The 10,198-nt window shown below is 34.3% G+C and overlaps 1 non-coding gene across 1 annotated transcript; it reads left to right on the forward strand.

The window, feature by feature from the left end:
- Positions 1–8,240: 8,240 nt before the first annotated feature.
- On the forward strand, positions 8,241–8,346 carry LOC138989440 (U6 spliceosomal RNA). Its single transcript, XR_011465746.1, has one exon. It is a non-coding gene; the product is annotated as a U6 spliceosomal RNA (small nuclear RNA).
- Positions 8,347–10,198: the final 1,852 nt, after the last annotated feature.

Below are 10,198 nucleotides of genomic sequence, written 5' to 3' on the forward strand. Positions count from 1 at the left end.
ATCCTAAAGGAAATCAGTGTTGAATATTCATTGGAAGGACTGATGCTGAAGCTAAAACTCCAATACTTTGGCCACTTGATGTGAAGAGCTGACTCATTTGAAAAGATCCTGATGCTATGAAAGATTAAAGACAGGAGGAGATGGGGACAACAGAGGATGAGAAGGTTGGATGCCATCACCAAATAAATGGACATGAGTTGAGCAAGCTCTGGGAGTTGGTGGTGGACAGGGAAGCCTGGCATGCTGCAGTCCACAGGGTCATAAATAGTCAGACATGGCTAAGTGACTGAACTGAACTAACAGAGCTCATTAATTACAATAACTTTTGGTTTTAAAACAAGTAATATTTAAGATGTGCAGCTGGTTAGAATGGCACAGGCACTTTACCCCTGATAGTAATGGGAGTGTCCACAGTTAGAATAGCACTCCAGGTCAAGAAAATCACTTTTGTCTTCATAAAATAACATGGATTCTCTTTACTAATGTGACAGGTAAATTTATTTATCTGCCATGAAGCAATTTCATTTGTTTTCAAACATGTTATTTGTGCAAGGGAAAGTGGAAGTCCTCTAAACTTACAAGAATACTTGTATAAATGTTTCTGTGCCTGCTTGCTGAAATGAAATAATATTTGTCTAGTGTAATAATTTCCACATAAGTACTGAAACTTCCTCTCACTGTTGTAAACTACTTGGTAAGTGGGATATAAAAGAAGATACAGCTTAAACCAACCTCTAATTATCTGAGATTTTTTTTTCTTTTTCAAAAAGAACAAGACAGTAATTTAAGTGGACTTAGTATGATTCTCAAACATCCTATTTTACACTGAATTATATATTAAGGAATGCACCTCATGTGAAGATCATAGATTTCTACATGCTATAATCAGTTACATGCTACAAGAACCTGGTTTTTCTTTCTTCAGGTATAAGGACCCTCAGACTTCACACAACACACTAAACATAGATTTTGTTGTATGACATTGTCCAATATATAATGAAAATTAAAAAACATAAAAGATAACTGTGAATCATGATACCTATCCTGCATTAGAATGAGGTGAAACACATTTGTCAAATATAAAGGCATTTTCCCATATTATAAGATGAGAAAAGATTCTAAAGAATAAAATTTATTAATTACAAAAACTATACTTCAACCGAAACCAAACTGAACCCTAGAACATTGCATATGTATAGACAAAAATCTACACTATGTATACTATTGTTTAAAAAATTACAGCTAAACCACATAATATCATACACAAGTACCATGAGTCTAAGCAGTGCATTACTTTTATGCTTTCATTTAAAATATTTAACAACTTCTAATGTAAATGTTACATAATGGGATAAGTAATGTATAGCTGGCTGTGGAAATACTTTATTACTAAGTGCAAACTTAACCATGCTTCACAATTTTATATTTCATAAATAATCTTATCATTCATGCTTCATAGTTTAGAAATAATGTAAATACAAGAAAGATTTTCTAATCTACTATGCAAAAAAAGAAAAACACCAAAATCACAAAATACATTTTAAAATCTAATCCTCTTATTCAGTTATTAAAAAAAAGAACTATAATTTGATGTTGTAAGTCACTTTAACAGGAACTCACCTCTTTCAATTTTGTTTACTTACAAGTCCTCAGAAAATGATTTATCAAATAATATGGGTCAACTTTCTATAATCTGCTACAGTTTCATTATAAATGCCTGTGTATAGGCAGTCAACCTTTGTCTGGACCTCAAATTACACAGGCTTCTAAGCACCGTGGATGGAATAAATGGAGAAATTGTTTCTGGTTTCAGCGCCATTAAAAGAGAAATGTTGCAATGTATTATAAGAAGACAATGTGAGGGGTATTTCATAAACCTAGTCTCTCCACGCAGTAGTCCAGGCCACAGATAATTAAGCAGATCTGGCCCTATTGGCTCTTGCCTCTAAGAATTTTTTAAAGACGACTTACAGATGGCCAATGGGAACATTAAAAAAAAAAAAAAGCGCTTACCGTCATCAGTCAACTGAGAAAGGCACATCACACCCATCAGAACAACTCCATCAAAGAACAGAAATAACAAATAATGGTGAAGATGTGGAGAAAAGAGAACCCTCAGACACTCTTGATGGGAATGTAAATTGGTGCAGCCACTATGGAGAATAAGATGGAAATATCTTAAGAAACTAAAAGCAGACCTGCCATATGACCCAGTAATTTCACTCTTGGGTAAATATCTGAAAAAAAGAAAACACTAATTCAAAATAATTAGTTAGTTAATTCAGTCACTCAGTTGTGTCCGACTCTTTTCGACCCCATGAATCCCAGCACTCCAGCCCTCCCTGTCCATCACCAACTCCTGAGAGTTCACTCAGACTCACGTCCATCAAGTCAGTGATGCCATTTAGACATCTCATCCTCTGTCATCCCCTTCTCCTCCTGCCCCCAATCCCTCCCAGCATCAGAGTCTTTTCCAGTGAGTCAACTCTTCATATGAGGTGGCCAAAGTACTGGAGTTTCAGCTTTAACATCAGTCATTCCAGTGAACACCCAGGGCTGATCTCCTTCAGAATGGACTGGTTGGATCTTCTTGCAGTCCAAGGGACTCTCAACAGTCTTCTCCAACTCACAGTTCAAAAGCATCAATTCTTCTGCACTCAGCCTTCTTCACAGTCCAACTCTCACATCCATACATGACCACTGGAAAAACCATAGCCTTGACTAGATGGACCTTTGTTGGCAAAGTAATGTCTCTGCTTTTCAATATGCTATCTAGGTTGGTCATAGCTTTCCTTTCAAGGAGTAAGCAATCAAAATGATTAATACACCTCAATGTCCAGAGCAGCATTATTTACAATTGCCAAGATATGGAAGCAACTTAAGTGTCCATCAACAAATGAATGTATAAAGCTGTGGTGTATATATGTATATACACACATACATACACAACAGAATTCTACTCAGCCATAAAAAAAGAGCAAAATATTTCATTTGCCACAACATAGACTTGGAAGGTATTATACTAAGAGAAGTAAATGACATAGAGAAAGAAAACTACTGTATAATATCACATCTGTGGAATCTAAAAATGTAAACTAGTGAATATAACAACAGAATCAAAGGTATAGAGAACAAACTTTTGGTTATCAGAGGAGAGGGAAAGGGGAGGGAATTAAGATCACAAACTGCTATATAGTCAATAAATATGCTACAAGGATATATAGCATAACATAGGAAAAATATAGTTAATTATTTTATAATAACTATAAATGAAGTATAGTCTTTAAAAATTGAGAATCACTATGTTGCATTCCTAAAATTTATATAATATAGGGCATCAACTATACCTCAATAAAAAATGAAGACTAAGAGGAAATAAACAAAAGGACTATCTTTCCTTTTAATTTTCTTAGCAACTTTTCAAAGATCCATTAATTAACTTACTTGGATTTAATTCTGGACTCTCTGTTTTGTTTCATCTGTTTATGAATCTGTATTTTCATCCATACCACACTGTCTTGATTACTATAGATCTATAATAAGTCTTGAATCAGATATTACAAATCTTCTGAATTTGTTTTTAATTGTTTATTTCTGATTCCATAGTCATTTTGACTATTCCATTTCCTTTAACATGCCATATACATTTCAGAATAAAATTTTAAAAAGCAATGTATCAGCCTAAGTAAAAGTAAATTTCAGGAGGATAATCAGATTCAAATATGACTTGACCTAATGTATTATCAAGGGTTCTGATTCATCATGTTCCTCCCAGATGTGCCCTTCTCTATGTTTCTATATGGCCTGAGGACCTTCCAGAAATGACAGAGGTGTTTGCAGATATCATATCAAAATATCCTTACTTTCAAAAGGAAGAGACGTTCTTTCCCAACACTGAAAATGTATCCTGGGCTTTACTCTGAACAAATTAGACTGAATTTCCTATAAGGGTGAAGGAATTACAGTGATATTCTTGGTCAATCAGAGTTCATTTATATAGTTGAGGGTGGTATTAAGATACATCAAAACTTCAAGCAGAATTGCAGTAGAAGTAAAAAGATGCCATGAGTTGCAATGAAAAGTCAAAAGAAACATATACCTAATATGAGTGGTCAGACTGAATTGTTTTCACATTAACAGACTAAATCTGAGATACTAGGTAGTATGATGTCACTGATGGGTGGGTAGAGGGGGGAGGAAATTTAAAATTTTATAAAAGCAAGAATATACATGTATACTAAATTGTGATATTATGAAACACTGACAGACCACTGTGAAATTTAAATTAACATCATATGGAAGGTGGCAGACTTAGAAACAATGCATATATATGTGTATATATATATATATATATATAAGCATAATATCAACACATTGCTGATCTTCAAAGTTTATGATGCAATAAGATTTTACAAATAAAATTTACTACTATTGTACAGGGGTATTTATCACTTGGTATGTGATGTGATGATTTAAATTTAAATTCTGGAAAGGCCTTTAATGCATAAAATAGTTAAGCTGATAATTTTAAATAAGATTATAACTTTTAGCTCTCAGATATTTAAACCAAAGACAAGTACCGAGAGCCAGTAATTATCTTCATCACATAAATCTTTGTTGGCACAGCTTATTAGGATAAATCCAAGAACTCTAGATACCTTTGAATTTAGTTATATTCTTCAGTAGTGATGGGATTTATTGTTCATTTATATTTCTTTTTCAAATGTCTAACAGATCTACAAATGCAAATAAAAATATTTAGGAAGTGGAGATGGGGAGAAAAAGCATAAACAATGAGAAAATCTTACAGTCTGTTAATAGTAGGTCACTAAATAATTTACTGCAAAGTCAAGTGCTCAAAGTATAGAAAGGATTATAAGATACCATCTCTTTACTCCTAGGTACAAAATAGGATAGAAATTCTTCGATTTCATATATAGGATTGTTGGAAAGTCCAGAAGAAGCAGGGGAAATATTCTTGCAAATTGATTAAGTTCTGCTCTGGATTTAAAATTGATGAGGTTCTCTGGGTCCTTACTAGAAATCTCATTTATGTATACAATATTTACAAATATGGAAAATCTCAAGTATGAAATTCAGAGTTCATTTTATCCAAATTTTTTATTCTGAATATTTTATTTTCCTAATTAAATAAGCAAAGTTAGACATGATTTCCAAAACTGTTACATAATTAGAAAATAATTAGAGCTGAACCATTAGAAAAGACCCTGATGCTGGGAAATGTTGAAGGCAGGAGGAGAAGGGAATGACAGAGGATGAGATGGCATCACCAACTCAATGGATATGAGTTTGAGCAAGCTCTGAGAGACGGTGAAGGACAGGGAAGCCTGGCATGCTACAGTCCATGGGGTCACAAAGAGTCAGGCAGGACTGAGCGACTAAACAACAAAGGTGTTCCAGGAAACTAAGCTATGTATTAAGGGTGTGGAAGTCTACTGAAGTATCATGAACTAATACTTGTAATTTAGAATAAGAAGAGCTTTAATGAAGAATTAACTGGAGGGGAAAATTGTGCTGGAAAAATTATACTTAGGAGGATATGTCATTATTTGGGTGCAGGATGATGATAGTTTGAATTGAATTGGTTATTATGTAGATACTGAAAACTAGTTTATTTAGAGAGGAAAAATTAATATGGTTATTCATTAACATAGCCCAATAAAGGAGGAAAAGGGACAATATTTGGGAGTGAAGATAAAGAAGTCACCTTCATCAGCTGCGCTTCTTTGAAATCTATAAATATGTGACGATCTTTTATACCTTTTCTTCTTTCTTCATTTCCTCATTTCTTTTTCTGTAACTCTTATAACTTGAATGTCATCTTTCTTGGCTAGTTTTTTTTTTTTTTTTTTAATTTAATGTTTTATCTAGATATGTTGTCTTTCATTAAAGTGACTCCAAAGTGTTAAAAACTGTATATAATAATGATAAAATGATTACTAGTTCAGAAATAATTACCAAAGACAAATTGCAGTCCAAGAAAATGATACCTTCAATATCATTGCTGATCTCAGAATTCTTATCCCAGTCAGGAATTAAAGATTTTAAAACTTAAACTAAAATTACCCAGCTATGAAGGCTGCTTAAATATTCACTTCAGTTTTTATCATGCTGTAGGAAAAAAAAAAAAAAAAAGATATCTGTTCTACAATGTGTTCTCAATGACACTGAAGAGAATTCTGAGGATGCGAGATCAAGGAAATTATTGAATTGTAGTTGTGCAGTATTCCCAGGGATCCACCAGGGCTGATCCTAGCAGATGGACAGATCATGCCAGCTGAGTTGTCTCAGGAGAAAAATCAGAAATGATGTGCTTATGGATATAAAAAGAATATTGATAACACTGATATCCAACACAGACATGGAACAGTAAGAGGTGAATAAAATAATATTCTAGAAAACTAAGTGGAACAAAAGGCAATTTACAATTTTCAATGAATCTATAAGTTTTATGAGAACAAACAAATGCTAAATGATTCAAATATAACTTGCAAAGAAGTGGTAAATATGATTATCAATCCCTGAAGCATATCTGAATAGGATCTTTCCTTTTAGATGGTGTAGAAGGTGATATTTTGAGTGTTGCTACAGTCTCTCTACTAAACATACTGCTAACACTGGTAATCAGTTTTTGTTATGTGACCTCCTTCTTTCCTTCCCCAAATATAGATAACTGGACTGGGAATGTATGTGTGCATTCTTGTTTAATTGCTCAGTCATGTCTGATTCTTTGCAACCCCATGGACTCTAGCCCACTAGGTTCCTTTGTCCATGAAATTTGCCAGGAGTGGGTAGCCATTCCCTTCTCCAGTGGATCTTCCTGACCCAGGGATCAAACCTGGGTTTTCTGCATTGCATTCTTACCATCCAAGCCACCAGGGGAGCCCTGGAATGTATATCAGAGCTAAACAAATCAATTTTCTTTTTTCCTGAGAATTTGACTAAGATCCAGCAAAAGCATAATTAAAGCTTGTTTCAAATCAATGGTAGAACACCTTAGGTCTATCTATAACACTAACTGAATTTCCCAGATTTTTCTTTTTAATTTCCTACTTTTCCAAAACACAATTTGTCCATTAGCTTCGGATTATGGAGAATATACCAGGATGCTGCTGCTACTGCTAAGTCACTTCAGTCGTGTCCGACTCGGTGTGACCCCGTAGACGTCAACCCACCAGGCTCCCCCACCCCTGGGATTCTCCAGGCAAGAACACTGGAGAGGGCTGCTATTTCCTTCTCCAATGCAGGAAAGTGAAAAGTGAAAGCGAAGTCGCTCAGTCGTGTCTCTTAGTGACCCCATGGACTGCAACCCACCAGGCTCCTCCATCCATGGGATTTCCATGCAAGAGTACTGGAGTGGGATGCCATTGCCTTTTCCCATATACCAGGATACTTCCAATTTATTCCCAAGTGTGCTTATAATTTATAAATTTTAGACAGTGATACTTAGTATTATTACTTTCAAAGGATTCCATTCAATTACCATTCTTTTTTTTTTTTAATAACAAACTGTTTCTTGCTAAACAGGATAAGACTTACTTTCTTGTGAAAACAGATGAGCACATTAAAAGTAATATGGAAAAAAAATAAAAATAATATGGATGGGAAAAATAATTACATGAAAATAATCATCAAACTCTAAAGTGGTAACATGAGTAAAAGTTATCTTACAACAGTGAATATTTCCAGGGATAAAGAAAGATATTTCATTAATAAATGAGTCAATTAATCAAGAAAATATAACAGTCCTAAATGTGTGTACATTTAAACATAGCTTTGAAACACATGAGCAAAACTGACACAAGGGAAATTAGGAACAGATAAATCCAAAATGACAGTTGGCGATTTTAATACCTCTTTTTAAATAACTGACAGAATAAGTAAGCATAATTACTTAGTAAATATAGAAGATTTAAAGAATATCAATTAGTTACTTTAACGGGTGTATGTAGATTACTATACCCAGCAAAGGTAGACTACACTCTGAAAGAGCCAAGGGGAATTTACTAAGCTAGAACATATACTGGCTGTAAAACAAGTCTCAACAAATCAAAATAGATTGAAACTATACAATGTGAATTTTCTCCCCAAAGAAAGTTAATTATTTCTCAATAACAAAAAACAGTAATTAAAAATATTGGAAAACTCCATAAATATGTGTAAAGTAAACAAACTCTTCTAAACATGCCTATGTCAAAGAATTGACAAGTTAAATTAGAAGATATTTTGTGCTCTCTTTGGCACAAAATTGGAATGATACAGAGAAGATTATCATGGTCCCTGTGTAAGGATGAAAATGCTTTGATTACATTGTAATAAAATATTATATCAACCAAAGCAATACATGGATGAAACTCTTGCTTTTGCATTTTCACATTAAAAAATAAAAACATCAAAAATCCATTACCTAAGCTTATAGCTTAAGAGTTAAATTAAAATCCATTTACTTAGAATTAAGGACAGCATAAAGAATTTAAAAAAAATATATAAAACGGATTTTTTTTCTTTTTAACCCTATATTTTTTAAAATTTATTTTTAATTGAACAATAATTGCTTTAAAGTATTGTGTTGGTTTCTGTCAAACATGAACATGAACCAGCCATAAGTATAATTATGTTCCCTCCCTCTTAAAATTACCTCCCACATCCCTCGCCATCCCACACTTCTAGGTTGATACAGAGCTTTGGTTAGAGTTCACCGAGTCATACAGCAAATTCCCATTGGCTATCTGTTTTATATATGATAATGTATGAAAAAAAAAGTGAAAGTGAAGTCACTCAGTCATGTCGAAATCTTTGCGACCCCATAGACAGTAGCCTACCAGGCTCCTCAGTCCATGGAATTTTCCAGGCAAGAGTATTGGATTGGGTTTCCATTTCCTTCTCCAGGGGATCTTCCTGGCCCAGGGATCAAACCCTGGTCTCCTGCATTGCATGCAGACGCTTTACTATCTGAGCCACCAGGGAAGCCCATGATAATGTATGCTTCCATGTTACTCTCTCCATTCATCCCAGCCTCTCCTTCCCTTCCCAGCCTATGTCCATATGTCTGTTCTCTATGTCTGTGTCTCCACTGTTGCCCTGCAAATAATTTTATCAGTACCATCTTCCTAGATCCCATATATATGCATTAATATATGATATTTTTCTCTTTCTGACATACTTCTTTCTGTATACTAGGCTCTAGGTTCATCTACCTCATTAGAACTGACTTAAATGTGTTCAAAAAAGGAACTATTTTTAAAAGCAACTGGTTCTTACAAATAAAACTGAAATTGATAAAATTTCATAATATTTAAGGAAAATAAAGAAAACACATTTTCAATAAGAACAATGAAAAGAGGGACTATATTTTCCACCATAGAAGATATAGCATTTTATTCTCATTGAAATAAACATTTACTCTTGATATCAGATTTGCCTTCCCTTCATACAATGTTTCTATCATAACTATCTTCTGTGACTTTTTTAGAATGCCTTATCCATCATCATGCTATCCCACAAAGTACTGTTTCTGATCCAGTAACTCAATTCAATGTGCCATTCCCATGGAATTACTGGTCTAATCATGTTCCCTACCATTCTAAAATATCTGGCTTGACAGAATGGTGGGATAACCTTTTGATGTCTCAGTTATAGTTCCAGCTAGATCATAATCACGATGGTGTGATCACTCACATAGAACCAGATACCCTGGAATGTGGAGTCAAGTGGGCCTTAGAAGCATCACTATGAACAAAGCTAGTGGAGGTGATAGAAACCCAGGTGAGCTATTTCAATACCTAAAAGATAATGCTATGAAAGGGGTGCACTCAATATGCCAGCAAATTTGGAAAACTCCGCAGTGGCCACAGGGCTGGAAAAGTCAGTTGTCATTGCAATTCCAAACAAAGGCAATGCCAAAGAATGTTAAAAGTACCACACAATTGCACTTATCGCACATACTAGTAAAGTAGTGCTGAAAATTATCCAAGCCAGGCTTCAACAGTGTGTGAACTGTGAACTTCCAGATGTTCAAGCTGGATTTAGAAAAGGCATATAAACCAGAGATCAAATTGCCAACATCTGTTGGATCATAGAAATAACAAGAGAATTCCAGAAAAACATTTATTTCTGCTTTATTGACTACACCAGATCCTTTGACTGTGTGGATCACAACAAACTGTGGAAAATTTTT

The sequence above is a fragment of the Bos mutus genome, chromosome 1, assembly GCF_027580195.1.
Source record: "Bos mutus isolate GX-2022 chromosome 1, NWIPB_WYAK_1.1, whole genome shotgun sequence".
NCBI lineage: Eukaryota > Metazoa > Chordata > Mammalia > Artiodactyla > Bovidae > Bos > Bos mutus.